Raw genomic sequence first — 24,560 nt, forward strand, 5'->3', positions numbered from 1 at the left:
GGTCATGATCCTGGGGTCCTGGGATCGAATCCCACATTGGGCTCCCCACAGGGAGCCTGCTTCTCCTTCTGTCTGTGTCTCTGCCTCTCTGTGTGTCCCTCATGAATAAATAAATAAAATCTTTTAAAAATTAAAATAAAATAACGCTCAGGACAAATTTATATGTCCTGCGTGAAGACTTTTTGCACCCCATTCTCAAAAGAGGTTTTACATAAAACTGCCCCTGAGGAGGACAGGTCTGTGGGTAGATGACTCTGGGCCTGTGCCAAGCCCCTAGATAACCAGCTTTCTTCCCCAGAGGTTTTTCAGGTGAATTCTGGTTAAAAATGAACTCTAGTCACAAATGTGAGTTGGGTCACGTCATTCCTCTGCTTCCAGGGCTCCAGAGGACGCCCAGGTCTTTCTAAAGCTGTAAACCATCTGTGAGCCAGCGTGAGCTCAGCCCTCTGACCCCTCTGCAGGCACACAGAATGCATCCGTGCTTTGCTTCAAACCGGCCCCATGGTCTCGCACCTTCTCCAGACTCTCCCTCAGACTACCAACTCTCCTCCCTGATATTCATATGGTCCACTTCCTCACCTCCCCTGGGCATTTGACAGAAAGTCACCTTCTTTTTTTTTTAATATATATATTTTTTGTTAAAGTTCGATTTGCCAACATATAGTATAACACCCAATGCTCACCCTGTCAAGTGCCCCCTGCAATGCCTATCATCCAGTCACCCCTTCCCCCCACCTGCCTCCCCCTTCACTACCCCTTGTTCATGACCCAGAAGAAAATCACCTTCTCATGGACGCTTACTCCAGCCACTTCATTTGCAATTGTTACCTCTCCCCACTGCAATCCTCAACTCTTTGGTCTGGCTTTTCTTTTTCCCCTGTAGTACGTATAACCTTCTACCATAGGATTTTTTACTTTTCTACTAATATCTATTGCCTATCACCTCCACTGGAGGGTGAGACCCACGAAGGCAGGGATTTTTGTCCATTTTTTGTTCACTGTGCCTCCCTTCCATTTAGAAAAGGGCCTGTCATGTAGTAGGCATATAAATAAACGTATGTTGAATGAGAGAATGGATGAATGACTGTATGGATGAAACAATTTTTGAATGCAACTTGAAAAAGATTAAGAAAAGTAGCTACCACCAAAGAAGCAACACACACATTGAGAAAACACGAAGGATGAGATTGTCAAACCAGTCTCATATGAGTCAGAAATTCTACTCAATATCAAGCTTTACTGGTCATTTCAAGGATTCGAGTCATCTAGAGGCACAGATGAGGCAGAGAAAGCCCTGGAACCATCATGGGAGCTCTCCAGTTTCTTCTCACCCCATCAGATGCTCTCTGGCTTAGATTAACACATGGTGTCTCTAAGCAATGTGTATAGCTCATGTCACGGACAGAAGAGTTCCACATTCTGTATAACACTCCCATTACTCAGATAGTTCATGTGGAATTTCCCGGGGAGCCATACTCCATAAGTGCATACATCCCATGTCAATTTATGATAGATAATTCTATGCAACCAGACACATTCTGCTAAGAACAACCCATGGACAAGGACTCTCCTGCTAACAAATGCCATTCAATTGTTTGCCAGAAGGTCTGTCATTTCCAGGTTTACAAGGAAACTAGACTGAGTTATCTGCCTTTTCTTTTTCCTGGGGACTTTCCTGGACCCAATACCCTCACAGTAAGGGGACAGAATGGACTGAAGACCTGCTGCTTAATTCTAGTCTTCCCAAATATAAAGGGAACACAGGGTCAGAGTTGCTGTGAAAGCAACCCCTGGGTTATTTGAAATAAGAAAAAAAAGAATGGTAGAAAAAAAGGCAACTAGAATAGCCTAATTAATGCCACATGGGCTTTAAGTCTATTCTCAACCTAACTACACGTCCTACCTCGTATTGCTCATCCCCACCTTCTGCCTCCTTGTCCTCATTGTTAGAATACAAGGAGTCAAGAGTCACTGCTCCAAATAGATGTGTCAAAGGAACAGGTTTGGATTTCTGATTCGAGACTTAGGTTCCTAGCATTACTTCCTTCAAGCTGGCCTGGAATCGTTTCCAAAGAAGAGGGAAGCAGGGATTGGTGTAAGAAAAAGAGTAGGGAAAGAAACGCCTTTCTCTGTCTCTATGTACAAAGAGGAACATGTAGCCAGTCCCTACACATGTCATAAAGGAATAAAAAACACTCCTGGTGTAAGTCACTCCTTTACCATGAAGCAGACATTTCTGGAAATGGCCCTAGCTCTTTTAGACACTGGAGTAACCCTTCATGAATGGTTGCTTCTCTGCACTAATGTTGCCCTGGAAAAGTGTAGCTTCCAAAAATCTCTTGTCCAATTAGGGGCTCTTGTGTGAACTATGGCCCAACTCAAGTTACATTAAGATACACACGTAGGGCCAGTCTTGGGTTCTTGTATGGCAGCCATTCATGTGATATGACCTCAGCAGTTCTAGTCAAACAAACACACACCCCCAAATACTTCCCTGTGTCCCAGTGGATGCCTCAAGTCAAGCTTCATTTCTACGGTGTGGGGCTTTGTCAGCTCCACTTCCATTTAAATGCCATATTCGAGGGTAACATTTTTAGCCTAACATTTTAGCCTAAAATTAGCCTAATGTTTAGCCTGTCTTTCCCACCTAGAATCATGGGGACGAAAGTGTTCTAGAAATATCACTCACTTAGTTCAACCCTCTCATTGTATCAGTGAGGACCCTGGAGCCCAAAGAGGTGACACAGTTCACCTGACATACACCCCAGGACAAAGTGGTAACGAAGCCAGCATCAGGCCTATGGCCCCTTATTCCCTCTCCAAGGCTGTCAGAGTCTTCGCTTCGGTGTAAATAAATTTAATGAAGTATTTCCTAAGAGCAGAGTGAGAGAAATGGCAAGAAGGTGGGTATTGGATTCTTGAAGTAGGTAGAGACGCAGAGAGAAAATGAGTAGACTCAATTCACAAATTTTGCCTAGGGCTAGACCTTTATACATTTAATATATGATAATAATAATAATAGATCCACTCATTCCTTCTTTTCTTCTGAGGGACTAAATTCGCCAGTTCTTTTTGATGGTCAGATAGGAATGATATTTGAGGGCAATGACATTCCATATACATTATGCCCTTGACGTCCCAGGGTGCATCTTCCTTGAGGGTTATAATTCTTTAGCCGGCTTCTCGTCTACTCCTGGTTCTCACACCAATGACTTACACCCAAGAGTGTATATCTATTATAATTGCTACCTAAAGAGAATAAGAATTACAGATAAGTAATTTTCTTTTTCTAATCTAACCCCCTGGAGGCATTTCAGCAGCTAATACGGGTGATGACAGGCATTTCTGCTATAATTTATACAATTTCATTTTTCTTAATCATGAATTTTAGTTCTCTTACGTCACCTGCTTGAAATGGAAGCAGGGCTTTTTTTTGTCACTGCTTTTGCATTTGTAGTCTCTCTTGCAAAGCACTTAAAATGTCCACACAATTATGAGAAATGTGGATTAGCCTCTTCTCTGAAATAGCTTGCCTCTAGTCACCTGTAAATCCTTTTCAAACAATGTATAAAGCATTAATTTAGGTGCTTCGGTGGGATGACACAGTTTGAGTATTTAAGAATATATGTGAAAAGTTGCTAAGTGGATCCAACAGACGATTTATAAATAGCTATTTGCCTTGGCAGAGAAATTAGTGATTAAGATGGATATTTAATATAATCTATATAGCATAATTTGGAAGAGAATTTAGGGAATGCCTAGGGTGAGTTTGTACAGTTTCTTTTTGTGGTTTTCATATTTGACACAATGCTTGATGCATGAAAAGATGTCAGTAAATATTCATTTGTGTTTAATATAATTAAGAGGTTATTAAATAATGAAGCATTCTGATCACACCTTTAACCTCCCTATCACTCCTTCAAAGCCAATTCAGTTCAGCCAGCCCTGAGGAATCCAAGACAAATTAGTGTTCTCCAATCAAGAGAGTCTAAACATTCTGATATAGCCCAGGATCCTCTGAGATCTAGAATTGTTGGTGGCAACAGGTCATGTGATCAATTTAGTAGATCGGTAAACAGGATTTTGTTGAAGTAGCCCACAATGATGTAGAATAGAATGAAACATAGTACATCTCACATGTACTATGAATGGTACGGTAAGAGAAAGTACCGTTTCTGTAAAACTTTTTCATTTCCATGAGGCACTTGGGTGGCTCAGTCAGTTGAGCAGCCAACTCTTGGTTTTGGCTCAGGTTGTGATCTCAGGGTCCTGGGGTGGAGCCTCACACTGGGCTCCATGCTCAGTGTGTCTGCTAGAGGTTCTCTCCCTCTGTCCCTCCCTCCATTCATGTTCTCTCTCCTGCTCCCTCTCTCTCTCTCTTTCTAAAAATAAATAAATCTTTTTTAAAATAAATAAATAAAATTATTTCATTTCCTTTATGCAGGGGAGCTAGATTATACTGTAAGCTGTATTTCTTCCCATGATTTAGAAGAAGTTTGAAAGCTACCATAGCAGGTTAAACAGAGGCTCCCAAAAAGACATGTCCACATCCTCATCCCTAGAACCTGTGAATGTTATTTTATTTGGGGAAAGGGTCTTTGCAAATGTAATTAAGGTAAGGATCTGAGAATGAGAAGATCATTCTAGATCATGCAGGTGGGCCTCAAAATCCAATGGCCAATGTCCTTATGAGAGAAAGGAAAGGGGAGATTTGAGACAGAATGAAGAGGAGGAAGCAACGTGATCATGGAGACAGAGATTTCAGTGATTTCACAAGTCAATGGACACCTGGAGCCACGAGCAGAAGAAGGAATGGATTCTCCTTAAGCCTCAGGAGGGAGCACCTGCCAACACATTGTTCCAGACTCCTGACTTCTATAACTTTGATAGAATAGATTTCTGTTGTTTTAAGCTCCCCAGTTAGTGGTGATTTGTTACAGCAGCCACAGGATACTAATACAGCCATTGATCAGAAAGATCCAAAATCCTAGGTGTTTTCAAAAACTCCAGAACCAGCCTTATCCCACCCCAAAGTTACCCAAAGAATGAAGTCCCATTTCTTTAGTTACCCAAAGTTCACTAATATTTCTTCTTTATGAGAAACATAGATATCCAAGGCCCACAATCTGATCCAGCCCCTGCGGAGGGAAAAAGGACCTCGTACTCTCACAAAAACCAACTAAAGACAATCCTCAGCCTATTCTTCTCTGAAAAAGAAATTTTATTGAGCTTCACTTTTTGTTCAGTAGGTATTTTTTAATTTTGCTATATAAATTTATAATAATAACTATGCATTTTCAAACTGAAATAATGGATTAGAACATCACTATTTTATTTTTTTAAGAGTTTATTTATTTATTCATGAGAGACACAGAGAGAGAGAGAGAGTGAGGCAGAGACACAGGCAGAGGGAGAAGCAGGCTCCATGCAGGGAGCCCAACGTGGGACTCGATCCCAGGACTCCAGGATCATGCCCTGGGCTGAAGGCGGCACTAAACCGCTGAGCCACCCGGGCTGCCCAAACATCACTATTTTAAACTTCTCCCTAATCACTAGAGCCAGCCAATAAAAGGAAGTTGGCAAGAATGAGGAAAGATGGCTCACTTAATAATAATAAAATTTTCAATTCTTCCTATATTTTTTTCCAAGATTGGCCAGGAGAAATGTTGTTTCTAGAAATGTCCACATATCAATCACCATGGGGCATGCTTACCCATTTTGCTGGTCTTAGCCATAGGCCTTAGCAACCATAAGATATCTAAGCTGTATGGCATATACTTTAATTGGAGCATGATAAAATGGAGTTATAAGTGCTTATAACTAATCCATTGTCCTATTTGTATCAGCAGTAATTAGTGTTATAAATTACCAAGTTCCTATCATAGTTTTAAGGTCCTGGAATTCTTTGGCTTTTCTCCAGCTTTACATGAGGACTGCCATGTGCATCATTCCAAGACCAGCACCTATGTGAAAAAGGAGGCAAGACAGCCCAAATCTCCACGAATTCATTTAGCAATCATCATCTTTCCATCTTCATGTAGCGACTCATTGCACTAATTTTAGAAAACCTAATATAATGCTTTGCACATAGTAACCATTCAATAAATGTATCTAACCTAATTGAGTTATATATTTTGAGAACATGATGAAAATTAGATGGTAAAGATAATTGTCAAGTGGTGGAGTGGGGGGAATGAAAGAGGTTATAAGATGAATTATGACAAAAACCATCAAGTAGTCCATTGCATTTCTGATCAGCATCTTTTCCCATTACATCATTAAAAAAAAAAAAAGAGTCAAGACAAACAACATTTTCAAACTGGCATAGGTCTCCTCTAATAATATGTCAGTTGAAGTTCAAACCTCTCACCAACCATAACCCCTCCATCGCCCAGCAAACCACGGCAGATGAAATTCACTAGAGACTCTCTGGCCTGGCAAAGACAAACCACCCTTCATCCAGGACAGGTTGGCCTTCAGGGATTGCTCTCTCCAAACTCATGACTCTGTCTGTAGAGGTGATTTGTGCACATCGGATGGTTGTAAGAAATGACATGAGAACCCCTTAGGAATGAACTGAGACAAAGAGAAGAGATGGCTGGGAACAGTCAAGGAGCTGCCAGAGTTGACGGGGCCAGAGATGTTCAGGGCAAGACCACTTTCTCAGATAGAAGGATTGAGCGGAGACTTTTTTTAAATTAATATTCTTTCAGGTTTTTAGGCAAATAGCAAGAGATAGAATAGCACAAAGTTATATAAACATACAGTCCTGGATTTGAAGATTGTCTGCCCCATTTAACTCTAACCTTGAACAATGAATTAATAACATCTCTGAGCCTCAGTTTTCCTTTCTGTGAATCTATGAGAACACCAGACTTCAGGTGGTTATAATTACTCATTGAGCTAATGTCTGTAATGTGCTTAGCACAGTAATTGACACTACACTCAATAAGGTTTTACATGTTTTAAATGCAACCCTGTTCTTAGCTTCCCTGGGTTCACTTAGCCTAGTAGAATCTAAGGAAATGAATACTATTAACTGTTCTTCAGACACAAATTAGCATATTTCTTTTTTGAGGATAATACTGATAAACTGTATTTTCTCCAGCCCAGCCTACACACTTCCACTAGCTTCCTGAGCAAAGAGCTCCAATGCTGCCACTCTTCTGCTCAAAACATCCCTATAGGCTCCTCTCCTACTGTTACATTAGAGTTTCATTCAAGACAGCATGGAAATATGGAAAAAATGTGTGCATCAGATCTGGGCTTAAATGCTAGTCCTGCCGCTTAGTGAGAGGTGACTTCTAGCAAGTTCCTTAATTTCTCTATGCCCCAGATTCCCTTTGTAGAAAAGGAACAGTAACACTTTACAAAAGGAAAAATAACACTTATTTGAGGACAGTTGGCCTAGAGATTAAAAAAATTATGACATCCTCAAAAAGATATATCAATGCCTGGTACAAAGTAAGCCCTAAGTAAATTTTAATATTTTCATTCTTTTCCAGCTTTATTCCACATCTCCCATCCTTCCATCCCATATTCCTTTCAGACTGAAGTCTCCCCTTCAATGCCTGTGTTGCCTCTCCTTGGCTTTGCCTACACACTGCATTCTGCCTTTCTGGAATGCCATGGCTCCAGCCCTAAGTATCCAAATCTTGCCTATTCTTCAAAACTCAAGTTAGGTGGGTGGGGGGTTAGGGTGACTGGGTGATGAGCACTGAGGGGGGCACTTGGCAGGATGAGCACTGGGTGTTATGCTATATGTTGGCAAATTGAACTCCAATTAAAAAAAATTTTTTTAATAATAAAAAAAGAAAAAGAAATAAAATTCACATTTAAAAAAAAAAAAAAAACCTCAAGTTAGGGTTGCCTAGATGGCTCAGTTGGTTATTTGTCTGATTCTTGGTTTCAGCTCAGGTTGTGATCTTGGGGTCCTGAGATCAAACCCCACTTCTGGCTCACGCTCAATGTAGAGTCTGCTTGTCACTCTCCCTCTGCTCCTCCCCCCAGTGCTCTATCTCCTTCTTGAATAACTAAATAAAATCTTTTAAAAAAAAAAAAAAAAAAACACCTCAAGTTAAACACTATCTTTCCCACAAAGCCTTATTATTGCCCAGAAGAGATAATTGCCTCTCTGAGCTTCCTGGACCATTGTCTTTGGCCTTCATGTAACCTTTCACATTGCCTTTATAATCATTGCTCTGAGTTTTATCTCCCCAAAAAAGTAAATTCCCTAAGGGCACAGTCTTCTGCATCTTCTTCCTTACAGACCTGGCATACCTCAATCACTCAAAAAATATTTGTTAAATGAACAAATCAATAACAAATTATGTGTATAAAGAAAAATGTAAATAAAATACCTATACTTAATTAACAAATAAGAAATTTAAATGAAATATCTGCACTAAAGCAAAGATTCTTTCATCTTACTTTGTATGTGTACATAAAGGTAACTGCATATGTTTATAAACAAGCTTAAGAAGATTCCCAATGCCTGTCTTCAATGTTTCATTTTTAGGGTTTCCTATTTCCTGTAAAAAGCAAATGGGGAGTGATGTCACCAAGACGGCAACATGGGTTGTTCCTGACTTCATTCCCCTTCACAAGAAGAACAACTAACAACTATTCAACAACAAGAGGCTAGTGAGGGAATCTTAGAGCACAGTGAACCATTCCCTTGCACCATAGAGACCAATACAGACTGTATCAGAGGAGGAACAGAAGCAGTTATACGTGGACCACACTGCCTCTCTCCCAGGCCAGTGCAACACCACACAGAGAGGGCTCTCCTGAGCCTTCAGTTCTTCGGTGGGAAAAGACAACCCAGAAGAGACAACCAAACCCCCAGAATTATGGGTCAATTTGTGGAGGCCTCTGCTCCAAACTCACACCACAGGGACTGCAGGGGCATCTGTGTGGCTCAGCACTGGGAATCCGAATATTATGGAGAAGGGAGGAGGGGCTTGCAATAACCAGCACAGGGATCTTAGCAGAGCAAGTGCATACCTGCACTGCCCAAGTAGGAATCCCGGCTAGCAGTTTTGATCATCTGCAGAACCAAGTCAAGGATGCACTCTAGCCAGGGAACAGAGTGGGGTGCAGATCTGCCCGATTTTGGCCCTAAAGCCTAGTCTGCCCATGCCCAGGCAAGGAGCTATGTCAGCACCACCCTCAGTGGGGAGTACTTTCTGCCTCATCTGACCAGAAGTGCTGGAGAAAACTGAAAGAAATCAAAGCACACTGATCCCAAGAACATCAAAACACAAAAAGACAGCTGTATAAGAAACAAGAATCTACAAAACAGGAAACAATTAACAAAATGGTGTTAAATTAGTGTTTACTGATGAATTTATAAAGCATTTAAAGAATTAACACTAATTGGTGTTAAATCTTTACTTGTCAATAATTACTTTAAAAGCAAACAGATTTAATTATTCAATCAAAAGACACAGAATGGCTGAACGGACTAAAACAAACAAACAAACAAAAACCAAGATCCAAAAATACACTGCCTACAAAAGATTCACTTTAGACTTGAGGACACAGATGGAAGGCATGGAAAAAGACATTCAAAGCAAATGGTAACCCAACAACAGCAGGAGTAGGTAGCTATCTTTTTTTTTTTTTTTTTTTTTTTTGGTAGCTATCCTTATACCAAACAAAATAAACTTTAAACCAAAAATGTTAAAAGACGAAAAAGTCACTACATAATGATAAAAAAGGTAAGTACATCAAGAAGAGGTAACAGTTGTTAATATTTATACACCCAACAAGAGAGCACCTAGATACATAAAGCAAAATATAACAGCCAAAAGGAGAAATAATCATAATACAATAATAGTTGGGGAATTTAATTTAACAGTTGGGAATTTAACAAAAATATATATAGACAATCCAGACAGAGAATCAATAAGAAACCCGTGGATTCAAACAACACTATAGATCAAACGAACCTAACAGACATATAAAAGACATTTATCCAACAACAGAATACATATTCTCATGTACACAGGGAATATTTTCTATAATAAACCATATTTTAGGCCATTGCAGTCTTACAAATTCAAGAAGATGAAATCATACCAAGTATCTTCTCTGACCACCATGGCATGAAACTGCATATGAATAACAAGAGGAAAACTGAACAATTCATGAACACATAGAAATTACACATCACTCTCCTAAACAACCAATGGATCAGAGAAGAAATTAAAGGGGAAATTAAAATGTTTCTCCAATCTAACAAAAACCAGAACTTGCAGAATGCTGCAAAAATAGTTCTAAGAGGGAAGTTCATAGATATATGAACTTCATAAATATCTACATGAAGAAACAAGAAAGATCCCAAATAAACTACCTAACTCTGTGCTTTAGGGAACTGAAATAAAAGAACTTGAGTCCAAAGTAACCAGAAGAAAGGAAATAAGAAACATTAGAGCATAAATCAGTGAAATAGAAAAAAGAAAAACAATAAAAAAAGTTAACCAGACTAAGAGTTGGTTCTTTGAAAAGCTAAACAAAACTGGCAAACCTTTGGCTACACTAAATAAGGAAAAACAGGAAAAAGACCAAAATCAACAAAATTATAAATGAAGAATGAGACATTACAACTGATACTACCAACATTCATATACCACTATGAACAACTATATGTCAATAAACTAGACAACCTAGAAGAAACGAAAAAAGTTTTGGAAATCTTAACAAGATTAAATCAAGAAGAAATAAAAAATATGTATACATTAATTATTGGTAAAGAGATTGGATCATGAACCAAAAATCTCCCAAAGAAGAAAGCCCAGAACCAGATGTCTATACTGATGAATTCATAAAACATTTTAAAAATTAATACTAATCCTTCAAAAAAAATTAATACTAATCCTCAAACTCTTCCAAGAAAACTGAAAAGGAAAGAACACTCCCAAACCTATTTTAGGAGGCCAGCATTATCCTTATACCAAAATCAGAGGGAAAAAAATTTTTTAAAAACCACTGTAGGTAAACTTTCCAATGATATAGATGCAAGTTTTCCCAATAAAATACTAGCAAACTGAATTCAGCAGCATAATAAAATGATCATTCTCTGTGATCAAGTGGAATTTATCCCTGGAATGCAGGATTGGTTTAACACACACACATATCAATGTGCTACATCACATTAATAGAATGAAAGAAAAGAATTATATGATCATTTCAATAGAGGCAAAATAAGCATTTGACAAAATTCAACATCCATTCATGATTTTAAAAAACTTTTAAATTAGGCATAGAAGGAACATATCTCAACATAATAAAGGCCATTTATGACAAGCCCATAGCTACATCATACTTGGTGGTGAAAGCATTTTCTCTAAGATCAGGAACAAGAGAAGAGTGTCCACTCTCATCACTACTATTCAACATAGTATCAGAAATCCTACTTGAACAATCAGGAAAGAAAATGAAATAAAGGGATCCCTGGGTGGCTCAGCGGTTTAGCGCCTGCATTTGGCCCAGGGCGCTATCCTGGAGACCCGGGATCGAATCCACGTCGGGCCCCCTGCATGGAGCCTGATTCTCCCTCTGCCTGTGTCTCTGCCTCTCTCTCTCTCTCTCTCTCTCTCTCTCTCTGTGACTATCATTAATAAATAAATAAAATCTTTAAAAAAAGAAAACGAAATAAAATATATCAGAATTGGAAATTAAAAAGTAAACTTGGGGGATCCCTGGGTGGCTCAGCGGTTTAGCACCTGCCTTTGGTCCAGGGCGTGATCCTGGAGTCCTGGGATCGAGTCCCGCATCGGGCTCCCTGCATGGAGCCTGCTTCTCCCTCTGCCTGTATCTCTGCCTCTCTCTCTCTCTCTCTCTCTGTCTATCATAAATAAATAAATAAATTTTAAAAAATAAAATAAAAAGTAAACTTGTCTCTATTTTCTGATGACATGATTTTATACATAGAAAATCTTGAAGACTCAACCAAAAAAAATCTCTTGGATCTAAATCAATCAATACAGGCCATACAGTAGAGTGGCAGGATTCAAAATTACCATACCAAAATCAGCATTTCTATACATTAACAACAAATTTTCTGAAAAAGGAAGAAATCAATCCCATTTAAAATGGCCTCAAATCCATAAGATACTTAGTAGCAAATGTACCTAAGGAGGTAAAAGATCTCTATTCTGAAAATTATAAGATATTGATGAAAGAAATGGAAGAAGACACAAATAAATGGAAAGATATCTCAGGTTCCTGGATTAGAAGAATTAATAGTGTTAAAATGTCAACACTACCAAAAGCTATCTATAGATTCAGTGTAATCTCTATCCAGATTCTATTAGCATTTTTTGCAGAAGTAAGGGAAAAAATCATACTGAGAAAAAAGAACAAAGCAGTAGGTATTCCAGTTCTTGATTTCAAGCTACCTTATAAAGCTACAGTCATCAGAACAATATGGTATTGACATAAAGACAAATGGATCAATGGAACAGAACTGAAGCCCACAAATAAACCCACACATATATAGCTGACTAATATTTGACAAGGCAGCCAATAATACTCAATGGAGGAAAGACAATGTCTTCAATAAATGGTGTTGGGATAATGATTCACATGTAAAAGAATGAAACTATACCCATATATATGTCACCCACAAAAATTAACTCAAAATGGATTAAAGATTTAAGTGGTGGGGAGATGAAGAATTAGAGGAAGTTGGTCAAAAGATACAAGCTTTCAGTTATAAGATAAATAAGTACCAGAGATATAATGTACAAGGTGATAGCTATTACCACTGTATGATGTACATAAAAGTTAAGAGAGTAAATCCTAAGAGTTCTCATCACATGGAGAATTTTTTCCTTTATTCTTTCTTCTTTTTTTTTAATTGTGTCTGTATGAGGAGATAGATGTTAGCTGAACTTACTGCAGCAAACATTTCATAATATATGCAAATCAAACCAAAGTGCTTTATACCTTATAAGGTGATATACATCAATTATTTCTTAATAAAATTGAGAAAAAAGTAAATGAATTTAATTATGCTACTTGATAGCATTTGACAGCTTTGGGGCTTTGTGTAAGAGAAATCAAAGCAGTTATTTCATTAATTCAATGGCAAGAAATGTCAAAATATCACCTGTCTTTGTGTACGTTAGTGCATTAACTGTATTCTTCTCTTTAAATTGCTTAGGGATCACATAAACAACACTTCAAATACAACTAAAATATTTAGTTTCCTGAAAATCCATCTTTACAAATTCTTTGTTTTATTTAAATTTTTAAAAATCTTTAACAATTAAAAAAAATGAATAAATGTTAATTGTTCGAAGTCGTACAAGGAAAACAATACTTTTCCTTTAGGACAACCAAAGATCAAGAAACTGAGCCCATCAGCTAATTCCAAACTATAAACAGTAGAAATGCAAGTCCTACTGTCTTGTGTAATTGGAACCAAATTCCTCCACCCCATTGTAGTGTCCTGAGTATGAAAGGTAAACTCTTTACTCAGGACAAGGCAAAGAAGAAGCCTAGTTATATGGAAGGTCAACAAGGCCTTACACTTTCATCCCACCTTATTATATATTTTGTCTTTGACAAGAGGCCCTGGGACAAGAAACCTTGTGAGGCCTTAGATCCCACAGAAACCACTCCTAGTGCATTATTATTTGGCTACCATTTGCTCGGGATTTAGAAACAATCCAAACAATCCATTGATACAGAATTACAAAACTGTGAGATTTTTGACAGATATATTTTGATTCAATTGTCCTGCTTATAGGAAGAATGTCATGATGTAATGATGCAGACACTACCAGCCTGAAATCTAAGCTTGTCTTGTTCCACAACCTCTAACAAATCCTTTTTCATGGCAGTGACTCCCTTTTCAAATGCAAAGCAAGATATTTCTGCCATCTTCTAAGAATATTATTAGAGCTGATTTTTTAAAAATATTTTATTTATTTATTCATGAGAGTCACACAGAGAGGCAAAGATATGGGCAGAGGGAGAAGCAGGCTCCCTACAGGAAGCCTGATACGGGACTCTATCCCAGGACCCCCAGATCATGACCTGAGCCAAAGGCAGACATTCAACCACTGAGCTACGCAGGTGCTCATGAAAGCTGATTTTTAAAAATATATAGCATTTTCCAAAAAAATGCTTTGTTTTGTTGACAAACCTCTGAGACTATTAATGACCAATATCATTATATCAATGCTGTTCTCTCCAATGTTAGAATATACCCAAATCTCTTTTTGTGATTAAAGTGTTTTCTGCTGAACCCACTTAATGTTGTAGAAGACTACCTGACGTGATAGACTACAGGATGAGACGGCACACCTATATCAAGTTTGACCTTGTCACCTGGACCTTATCTAATTCACTGCCATTAAATTGTCGAAGAAAAGAGTGACCTCAGAAAGATGATAAGCAAGGAAACTCCAGGCCCTTGTTCACCCATAGAAAACATTGGGAAAACAAAAACAAAAATAGAGACTGACTAAATAACTTTATAGAAAAACAAGTCAAAGTTATAGGAACTAAGTAAATATTCAGGCAAGAAAAAGCCACATTCAAAATAGTAGGATATTTGGTGGCATTTTACTTTCCTTTGTCCCACTTTCTGCTCAGAACTGCACAATCAGAAAGAAGGAGCAGAACAGAATTTATTAGCAACATGTCTGTTGGCTAGAATTACTTTTCTGATTCTGTATCAGTAGGTTACCTCTCAATCCTCAAAGGAAAGCCTAGAAACAGATGGCTTCACTGGTGAAGTCTACCAAACATTTATTTTTTTTTTCTACCAAACATTTAAAGAAGAATTAACACCAATCCTTCTCAAACTCTTCTTTAAAAAAAAAAAAATTGAAGAAGATAAAACACTTCAAAATTCATTTTATGAGGCCAACATTACTCTGATGCCAAAGCCAGACAAAGACACTGTAAGAAAAGAAAACATAGACTAATATATCTAATGAATAATAATATAGAAATACCAGCAAACAGAATACTAGCAAATAGAATTCAGGAGCACATTAGAAGAACTATACATCATGAACAAGTTGAACAAATTCCTACAATGCAAGGATGGTTCAAGATATGAAAATCAGTAAATATAATATACTGCATTTGCAAAATGAAGGGGAAACCCCACATGATCATGTCACTTCATGCAGAAAAAGTGTTTGGCAAAATTCAACACTCTTTCATAATAAAAACACTCAACAAGCTAGGAACAAAGGGAAACTACCTCAACACAATAAAGACCATTTATTAAAAAACCCATAGCTAAATGATTAAACCCAATGATTAAACATTAATTTTTTTCCTCTAATACCAGGAACAAGACAAAGATGCCCATTTTTGTCACATCTATTCAAGGTAGTACTCAAAGTCCTAACCAGAGCAGTTAGGCAAGGAAAAGAAACAAAAGGAAAAGAGGTAAAAGCATTTTTCTTAAATGCAGAAAATCATAAACTCTACCCAAAAACAATCCATAAAACATTAGAACTAATAAATGAATTCATCAAAATTGCAAGGCACAAAAAATTGTTCTTATACACTACCAATGACAAATCTGAAAAGTAAATTAAGAAAACAATTCCGTTCCCAATAACACTGAAAAGAATAACATATTTAAGAATAAACTTAACCAAAGAGACCAAAGACTTGTACCTTGGAAGCTACAAAACATTGCTAAAAGAAATGAAAGTAGACACAAATAAATGGAAAAAAATAATCTGTGCTCAAGGACAAGAAGTTTAAATACTGTTAAGATGTCTATATGACCCAAAGAGATGTACAAATTCAATGCAATTCCCATCAAAATCCTAATGATTTTTTTTTACAGAAATAGAAAATATCATCCTAAATTTCATATGGAATCTCTAGGGACCCCCAAAATAGACCAAACAATCTTGAAAAAGAAGAACGAAGTTGAAGTCTCATACTCCCTGATTTCAAACCTTACTACAAAATTATACTAGTCAAGAGATGCCTGGGTGGTGCAAACGATTAAGTGTCTAACTCTTGACTTTGGCTCAGGTTATGATTTCAGTGTCATGAAATCCAGCCCCACATCAGGCTCTGTGTTGAGTGATAAGTCTGCTTCTCTCTCTCTCTTATTACTCCTACCCCCTACTTCAAGTAAATAAATAAATCTTTTTTAAAAATTACACTAGTCCAAAAAGTGTAGTACCAATATAAAGACATATATGGACCAATGGAATAAAGTAGAGAGCCCATAAATAAATCTTTATATATGTGGTCAAATGATTTTTGACAAGGGAGCCAACCTTTTTTGCAACAAATGATGCTGATTCTTTCATGCAAAAGAATGAAGTTGGACTCTTATACTGTATACAAAAATTAACTCAAAATGGGCCAAAGATTTAAATTAAGATCCAAACTATAAAACTCTTAGAAAGAGTTTTCTTAGAAGAAAACAGAGGCAGGGCTTCTTGACACTGGATATGGCAATTATTTCTTGAATGTGACACTGAAAATGCAGGCAATAAAAATAAAAGTAGATAAATTGAGCTTCATCAAAATTTTAAAACTTTTATATTTGAAAGGATATAATAAACAGACTGAAGAGACAATCTATGGATTAGGAGTAAATATTTACAAATCATATATGTGATAAGGGATTTATATCCAGAATACATAAAGATCTTCTACAACTCAACAATAAAAAAATGGGCAAAGGGCTTGAATGGACATTTCTCCAAGGAAGATATACAAATGGCCAAAAAACACATGAAAAGATGTTCAACCTCACAATCACTAGAGAAATGCAAATCAAAATCACAATGAGATATCACTTGACATCCATTAGGATGGTTATCATTTTTGCAAAGCTTAAAATAATAAGTATCGGTGATGATATAGAAAAAAACAGAACCTTTGTGCATTGCTGATGGAAATGTTAAATGGTACAATTCATATGGAAAATAGTGTGGTGGTTCCTCAAAAAACTAAACATAGAATTACCCTATAGTCCAGCAATTCCACTTCTGGGTATATACTCCAAAGAATTGAAAGCAGGTACTTGAGCAGATTTTTGTACAACTGCATTCACAGCATTACTCACAGTAGCCAAAATTTTGACATATCCAAATGTCTATCAACAGATGAATGGAGAAACAAAATGTGATGTATACATACAATGGAATATGATGTAGCCCTAAAAAGAAAGGGAATTCTGATGGATGAACCTTGAAGACCTGCTCAGTGAAATAAGCTGGACACAAAAGGACAAATACTATGTGATTCCCTTATTTGAGAAACCTAGAGTAGTCAAATCATAGAGACAGAGAGTAGAAGGGAGTTGGCTGGAGGAGAAGGGGGCAGTTAGTGTAATGGGTACAGAGTTTCAGTTTGGGAAGATGAAATTGTTCTATGGATGGTGGTGGTGGTTGCACAATAATGTCAATGCCACCTGATGCCACTGAACTGCACACTTGAAAACGGTTGAAGTAAAAGAAATTATGAAAAAACAATAAAAAAGATCTGAATCCTTTTCACATTATCAGAAATACTAAACATATGATAGTACTGCTGCAAGAAATGTTGTGCTATAAAATATTTAAAATTGGGGCATCTGGGTAGGCTCAGTCAGTGAAGCATCTGCCTTCAGCTCAGGTCACAGTTCCAGGGTCCTGGGATTGAGCCCCACATCAGGCTTCCTACTCAGCGGGGAGTCTGATTCTCCTTCTGCCTCTCCCCTTGCTCATGCTCTGTCTCTGTCTCTCTCTGAAATAAATAAAACTTAAGAAAGTAATAATAAATATTTAAAATTCCTTAAAAGATGAAAGGATATACTCTATTCGACACACAACGGTGTGTACTGCTCCTGGCCAACAATATCTCTCTATGATCAAATAATGGTCAGATCTCCACATTTCATATCTCCATACTTTCCTCCTATTTTCTTTTCTTTTCTTTGTATATTTTTTTATTGGAGTTCAATTTGCCAACATACAGTATAACACTCAGGACTCATCCTGTCAAGTGCCCTCCTCAGTGCCCATCACCCAGTTACCCATCTCCCCACCGACCTCCCCTTCCACTACATCTTGTTCGGTTCCCAGAGTTCTTTCCTCCTATTTTTCAAACATCTTTTACTAAACCATGGTCCTGGAAAAAAATAAATAAATAAATAAATAAATAAATAAATAAATAAATAAATAAATACCTCTACACTTAAGACCTAAGTAGCATTGAATTATTAAAATCAGAGTGAAAAATAAAATAAAATAAAATCAGAGTGAATTCGCAGAATTTGTAGTAAGTGAAATCACAGGAATTCAGGAAAGTAAGCCCTAAAACAATCAAAATTAGCAGACCATTCTGCAAAGAAAAGCTAGATTCAAGTTTTAAAGAAGGTGACAATACAGGGGTAGCATGTGGGAGTGTTTCTCGTGTGCTTGTGATTGCATGACTAGCTCTGCATGTGTTCAAATTCGTACAACAAAAAGGAGTAAAAATGTCTTTCAACAGCATAGATCCCTGTGTTTAATTTAATGATTTCTGTCTTTTGCATTTTCTCTCAGTCGGAGAATCCACGTCCTAGGCCTTTCCATCATCCACGAGAGTGTACTTGCACTTCTACAGGATAAGAGAGGAGAGCTAATAACCACCCTCAAGTACTAAACACTCCACAATCTCTTTAAGCAATTGAAAGAAAGTTAATCTAAATTAAGCATATGATATGCTCTTGGTCTCTCCTAGTTCCCCCCTTGATCTCTCTGAAGCTTCAGAAGTGTGCACCCAATAAATATTAACTACCAGACATAGGCCAGCATCTCCTGTTCCAGAATGTGCCTCTTGTCAGCTCTCCTTAGGATGTAATCAGACCTACATTTAATATACTTGTAACAATAGCAAAGCGCCTCCGGGTTACGATGTGAAAAGTAGAAGTCAGAAATCATTTTTGCTTTATTTATTATGCTGTCATTTACTGTCATGTGGTAAAGGCCAAAGAATCTAATTCCCTTCACTACTGGGATTATAGCAGCTTGTCTTTTTTTATGCAGATTTCATATTGGAAAGATGCTTACCTGGGCTCGCACTGTTACCTGATGCTGCTGATCTGGTCTTCCTTTCCCACTCTTTGGCTCTTAGATGGAAAAAAGTGAATTTGGCCCGAGTCATCTTGCTGAACCTTGTCATCTCTTGCAGTGTCTGCCTGAGACAAAACTGAAATATAATATTTTCATGTGAATATAATTGCATCTATGCCCTTCATTATATGCATTTTTAAACTTAGTTGTATTGTTCAGATGTTGACAGCAGTGCCACGCCAGGCCACGCTGAGGCAGAAGGAAAAATGGATAATACTTTGAGTCTGTGTTTAAAATTTTGAGATTTTTGACGCCTGGGTGGCTCAGTGGTTGAGTGTCTGCCTTCAGCTCAGGTGGTGATCCCTGGACCCTGCAATCAGGACCTGCATCAGGCTCCCCACAGGGAACCTGCTTCTCCTGCTTCTCCCTCTGCTTCTCTGTGTCTCTCATGAATAAATAAATAAAATCTTTTTTAAATTTTTTTTAAATAAGATAAAATTTTGATATTTGGTTCACCATGGCTTTCTTGCATTAATTTAATTTTTAAAAAAAAATATTGCAAAAAAAATTAAAAAAATAAAAAATAAAAAATAAAAATAAAAATAAAAAAATAAAAAAATATTGCCCCCATATGCTATATATCTGAATTGTTGAGCTTTTGGGAGCTGAGGAGAATGCATGCCTTGCTCACCTCACTCTGGTCCCTGATAGCAGCACAAAATACCTAAGTGAAAAGTAATGGAATTTCCTTAAGAAAAACAAAAAATGCAAAAGACTGAGAAATATAATTTGATTCTGTCGTTCAGAATTGTGTTTTACCAACTATATTCATTTCCTAGGGCTGCCATTACAAAGTACCACAAACTGAGTAGCTTAAAACAACATGAATTTATTGTCTCAATGATTCTGGAGGCCGGAAGACTGAAGTTAAGGGATCCTCAGGGCCTTGTTCCCTCTAAGGACTGTAGAGAGAGAATCCTTCCTTGTCTCTTGATGGCTTCAGGTGGTGGCTGGAAACCCTTGGCTTTGCCTGGCTGGCAACTACATCACTCCATGTTCCGCCTCTTTCATTACATGGCCTTCTCTCTACGTGCCTTCCTATCATCTTGTAAGGACGCCGAGGGTATTGGATTAAGGCCCTATCCTCCTCCTCCAATATGACCTCATTTTAACGAATTACATCTATAATGACCTTATTTCTCAGTTAGGCCAATTCTGAGGGCTAGAGGTTAGGGCTCCCACATGTCTTCTTGGAGGACACAACACAGCACAGAACGCGCACCAAAAGAGTTGATCATTCTTATGTAACTACTTATCTAACCTGCCAGCACACGAACAAGTTCCTTGGTGGGATTTGTGTGCAATGTGGCAGCGTGTTGGTGGCAAAGGAAGGCCTCACTGGCTGTCTGGTGGTCCCCCTCTGCTTTCTCAACCACCGAATACACTGCCTCGGCGCCCCCTCCTGCTCTCTTTTTCCTCTTCACCCTCTCTGCTCCTACTTGCTGTCTGTTACCACCTACCCTCATTCACTCTATTCTGACTCTCAGCACAGTTCCCTAATCTCTTCTCTTCCCAGTGCCCCACGGGTGCAGAGCCTGTATGTAGCCTAAACAGCCCACCATCCTTTGCTTCGCTTCTTCCTATACTCATTCAACTGACCTGACTCTCCTGCTCAAATCTTGTGCCTCAACTCTGCAACAGCTGGGTTGTGGAGACCTCACATGAGGGGATTCTCATGCATGCTATCTATTTTCTACCAACTTCCTCTCCTCACTACATGGGGAGACTCTCCCAACCTGCTCCTGTGAGCCACCATCAGGCTCCAGATTCCATGAGGGTTGGGGGGAGCAGGAAAAGAGAGAGAACTAAGACTTAGAAACGCCACATTTGTCCATCTGCCCCACACACTGGTTTTCTATTCTTCTTGGCCAGCCACTACCTAAGAGCAGTAAACCATTTGTTTAATCACTTTGCTTTTCCCCGACTGCTAGTAATGAAATGCTGCCCTCTCTAAAATAATTTCCTGACTATTTGCTAAGATTCATCTCTGACATTTCATTAAATATGATCATTTAACTGTACAAGTACAAATGCATTTTTAATTTAGCTTACTGCAGATATTACAGATGTGGGGAAATGAATTCGTATTGCTCTAGGACAAATATATCATTCACATATGCATGCGACAAAAGAACAAATTATTAAAAATTACTGAAACTTCCATGAAGATTTATATTTAACTTTTCCATTTTCAATCTCCATGTCATTGTGAAAACATATAGCATGTCACTTTGTCAGACATGATTCTGTGAAGAATGTGGGAGGGATTCCGTAAGGATCTTGATCAATAGCCTGCATCTGTCCTTGACACAATGCAGCACGAAAGAAGATGGAGACCAGTTTCAAGTGTGAAGTTATGAGGTTCACAGTCTTATTGCTAAAGGAGTGGGTTGTTTGCCTTCTCCACAAAAGAAAACAGCAGTAGGAAGTGTGTCTTCTATCCCATGTACTCTAAATCCAACCATAATACATGCTAATGTTTTATTTAGTAGAAAAATACTGAAAGTGTAAACTGACATTCTTGGGGCTCCTGGCTGGCTCAGTCCGTAAAGCATGATAATCCTGATCTCAGGATTGTGGCTCAAGCTCCATGTTGGGTATGGGGCCTACTGTAAAAAAAAAAAAAAATGTTAACTGACATTCTTGAATGTCTTCTTGTTGTCTATCATCACTGAACTCAAAATTGACCGATGGAAAGCACAAAGTTGGCTTTTTTGGCTTCGAGCTGCAAAACCTAGAACTGACGAGTCAGGAGCTAACAATTATTATCTTATAGGGTGCCAAGTATTTCCAGAGAATGGACTTTTATTACTATGGAAAGAAATAAGCTTATTTTCAAAAATCTTTATGGTTTATTATAGACAGAGGACAAAAGCCAAATAATAGAGGTTTGAGGCAGAAGAAAATTCTTTCCAAAGTAGGAGTTAGAAGCTTGTCATTTCCAGATATTAAAAAGCTAAAAGAATTCAAACAATGCTTTACACGTAAGACGCCAATAAAAGAAAAATAGTTTTCTAGTCATCTACCGATTATAAGATTTGAAGTTTGGAAGAGACTTTGGAGATCATGCAAGTTATGCCTGACTTGGTTGTTTTATAAATAAGAGTAATGAGGCTCAAATAATTTGCATGAACACAAAGAAGTTGGTGGCCAAATCCAAATAAAAAGCCAGGCCACCCAATTCCTGGTCAGCACATGATTCTCAAGGTATTTCTACCTAACGGCCACACAGGCAGGGAACGTAAGCCTCACTGTTTATGAGGATAGGAAGCTCTGCAAAGGACCAGTATGCAGCTGAGCAATTAGCCACCAACTGAGTGACCTGTGGCTCACCCACCCACATTGGCAGGGGTAAGAAGGTTTGTGCAATAACAAGGAGTTAGAAGAATTTGCCTCATCAGCCTAGTTAAAAAAAAACTAATCTCACAGACCTCTTGACTCCCTGTACTTTGTTAGTTGATGCCTGTGGTGGTTAAGTTTATGTGTCCTTTTGACTTTGTGTGTCAACCATGCCATTCTGGGTGCATCTATTAGTGTTTCTGGATAAAATTACTATTTGAATAGGTAGACTGAGTAAAGCAATTTGTTTTCCCTATTGTTGGTGGGCCTCATCTAATCCAGTTGAAGATCTGACTAAACCAAAAGGGTTGACTCTTCACCAGAGTCACAGAGTCCCTCCTACCTCATTGGCTTTGAACTAGGACATTGGCTTTTCCCTGCCTTCAGACTCAAACTGAAACATCAGCTCTTCCTTCAGGTTCTGTACCATTAGCTCTCCTGGGTCTCCAGCTTGCCAACTATAGACTTTGGGATTTATCAACCTCTAAATCACATGAGCCAACTCCTTACAACAAATCTCTTCCTCCATATACATGAATCCTATTGATTTTGTTTCTCTGAAGAACTCTGCTACAATGTCTGGGGTATCTTTCCTTTTCTTAAAGAGAGAGAGAGTGTGCAAGCATGATGGAGGGGCAGAGAGATAGAATTTTAAGAAGGCTCCATGCTCAGAGCTCCGTGTCCAGCGTGGAGCCTGATGGGGGCTCAATCTCATGACCCTGAGACTTGAGCCATAATCAAGAGTCAGACCCTTAACTGACTGAGTCACCCAGGCAGCCCTCCCTGACATCTTTCAATTTCACACTATTTATAATTGGTTTTTTTTTTTTTTCATTTCCAGTTCTCCATTCAGAAGAAAGTTTAACTCAGGCAAACATTGTAGAAATCCAACACTCAAAAAGAGTTTGCAGAAATACAAAAACTTGCATACCAGGGCTATTAGATTATAGTTCAAAAATTGATGGCACATAAATATCACACATAAAATTTTCTGTGTTATAATGAGAAGACTGTCATTCTCCCAGCCTCTGTTTGGTGTGAAACTGACCAACCCAATCATCTTTTGCCAACAGAGGAGGTTTTGAAATAATCACACTGAGTGATCACACTAGTTTGCAAGATTACTGGCCCTGCTCCAGTCACTCACATTTGATTTGGTTTTTCTCCCTTTTAACGAACAAAATATCTTTCTCCCTCACCAAACTATGAAGGGGGATGTTTCCAGACACAGCGAGTTAAAATATAAGTTCTCTTACTTTTGAGTGGTAGCCTAGGATCACCTTGCTATGTGATGAAGCAATGAGGCCAGCCAGTAAGAGCCTAATTCATGCGCTCCAGGCTTTACAATACCTTCATTCACAAGTGTTATTTTTCTGCTTCTGTTACAACTGATGGCACTGAACAAGACTGTGTGCCTGTGAGGAATTTGTTCATCGCCAGTGAGGAGGAATGAGGGGCCACATAAGCATCCCAAAGCGATAAAGTTGAAGTGAGATGATCATTGACAAAGATTTTTTTTAACATGGGAACACATATGCCATTTTTCAAAAGCTGAACCATAATCTGCTAATGCAAACAGATTTTTGAATGCAATGTGTCAAAACATTAAGAGAATAAGTCTGTCTCTTCGAGACTTAGCAAACAGCTGGACCCAAGATAGAAACGAACAACTCTCCTGCCATAAGTGTTTGTTTCCAAATATTTTTAGTGTGCAAGTCTGCTGCTGAGTATAACATGCAAACACATAATAGTGAGGACTTGTACCACACCTTTAATTTAAGAAAGTCTGGTGGCTGCCTCTCTTTTGTCTTTTATGGGAACAATAGCATTGTTTCCATTACTTGTAGTGTGCAGAAGGACGTTGAATCCTCTGGTTGCTCAAACAGAAATTTTCCTTTTCATGATGAATGGTAAGGAAAGAGCAACTGCATTTTCATGGAGGTGGGAATAATAGAAATGATCCACTCACCTGAAAGGAGATGAAGCTTTAACCACCTACAGTGATAACCCAAGGGGAAATACCAGTAGGCTTATCCTGACTGCATTCTCATCCTCTCTTCCTAAGAATTTGGAGTGCCAAGCAAAGCCTTATATGGGACGTACAGTTTGACCCCATCA

General features: G+C 38.2%; 1 long non-coding RNA gene across 4 annotated transcripts in view; it reads right to left on the minus strand.

Annotated features, from left to right (window-relative positions):
• Nucleotides 1-2,989: 2,989 nt before the first annotated feature.
• Nucleotides 2,990-24,560, minus strand: part of LOC140626097 (uncharacterized) — a 68,428-nt gene continuing 46,857 nt past the window's right edge. For all 4 annotated transcript variants that reach the window (XR_012025314.1, XR_012025312.1, XR_012025311.1 and 1 more), the window contains exons 3-4: nucleotides 19,041-19,179; nucleotides 2,990-3,249 (exon numbers count right to left, since the gene is read on the minus strand). This is a non-coding gene — a long non-coding RNA (uncharacterized lncRNA). The remainder of the gene's footprint in view (nucleotides 3,250-19,040; nucleotides 19,180-24,560) is intronic.

Source organism: Canis lupus, chromosome 37 (genome assembly GCF_048164855.1).
Source record: "Canis lupus baileyi chromosome 37, mCanLup2.hap1, whole genome shotgun sequence".
In the NCBI taxonomy this organism is placed as follows: Eukaryota; Metazoa; Chordata; class Mammalia; order Carnivora; family Canidae; genus Canis; species Canis lupus.